Consider the following 1,397-nt stretch of genomic DNA (forward strand, 5'->3'; position numbering starts at 1 on the left):
CTGGGTCAAATGGTATTTCTGGTTCTAGATCCATGAGGAATCACCACACTGTCTTCCACAATGGTTGAATTAATTTACATTCCCACCAACAGTGTAAAAGCATTCCTATTTCTCTGCATCCTCTCTAGTATCTGTTTTTTTCCTGACATTATAATGATCGTCATTCTAACTGGCGTGAGATGGTATCTCATTACGGTTTTGATTTGTGTTTCTCTAATGACCAGTGATGATGAACTTCTTTTTTCATATGTTTGTTGGATGCATAAATGTCTTCTTCTGAGACATGTCTATTCATATCCTTTGTCCACTCTTTGATGGGGTTGTTTTTTTCTTGTAAATTTGTTTAAGTTCCTTGTAGATTCTTTATATTAGATCTTTATCAGACAGATAGATTGCAAACATTTTCTCCCATTCTATAGGTTGGCTGTTCACTCTGATGATAGTTTCTTTTGCTGTGCAGAAGCTCTTTAGTTTAATTAGATCCCATTTGTCAATTTTGGCTTTTGTTTCAATTGCTTTCGGTGTTTTAGTCATGAAGTCTTTGACCATGCCTATGTCCTGAATGGTATTGCCTAGATTTTCTTCTAGGGTTTTTATGGTTTTAGGTCTAACATTTAAGTCTTTAATCCATCTTGAGTTAATTTTTGTATAAGGTGTAAGGAAGGGGTCCAGTTTCAATTTTCTGCACATGGCTAGCCAGCTTTCCCCAGCACCCTTTATTAAATAGGGATCCCTTCCCCATTTCTTGTTTTGTCAGATTTGTCTAAGATCAGATGGTTGTAGATGTGTGGTGTTATTTCTGAGTACTCTATTCTGTTCCATTGGTCTATATATCTGTTTTGGTACCAGTACCATGCTGTTTTGGTTACTGTAGCCTTGTAGTATAGTTTTAAATCAGGTAGCATGATGCCTCCAGCTTTGTTCTTTTTGTTTACGATTGTCTTGGCTATACAGGCTCTTTTTTGGTTCCGTATGAAATTTAAAGTAGTTTTTTCTAGTTCTGTGAAGAAAGTCAATGGTAGCTTGATGGGAAGAGCATTGAATCTATAAATTACTTTGGGCTGTATGGCCATTTTCACAATATTGATTCTTCCTATCCATGAGCATGGGATGTTTTTCCATTTGTTTGTGTCCTCTCTTATTTCCTTGAGCAGTGGTTTGCAGTTCTCCTTGAAGAGTCCTTCGCCTCCCTTGTAAGTCATATTCCTAGGTATTTTATTTTCTTTGTAGCAATTGTGAATGGGAGTTCACTCATGATTTGTGTCTCTATTATTGGTGTATAGGAATGCTTGTGATTTCTGCATATTGAGTTTGTATCCTGAGACTTTGCTGAAGTTGCTTATGAGCTTAAGGAGATTTTGGGCTGAGACAATGGAGTTTTCTAAATATACAATCGT

The sequence above is a fragment of the Pan troglodytes genome, chromosome 1, assembly GCF_028858775.2.
Source record: "Pan troglodytes isolate AG18354 chromosome 1, NHGRI_mPanTro3-v2.0_pri, whole genome shotgun sequence".
Taxonomy (NCBI): Eukaryota; Metazoa; Chordata; class Mammalia; order Primates; family Hominidae; genus Pan; species Pan troglodytes.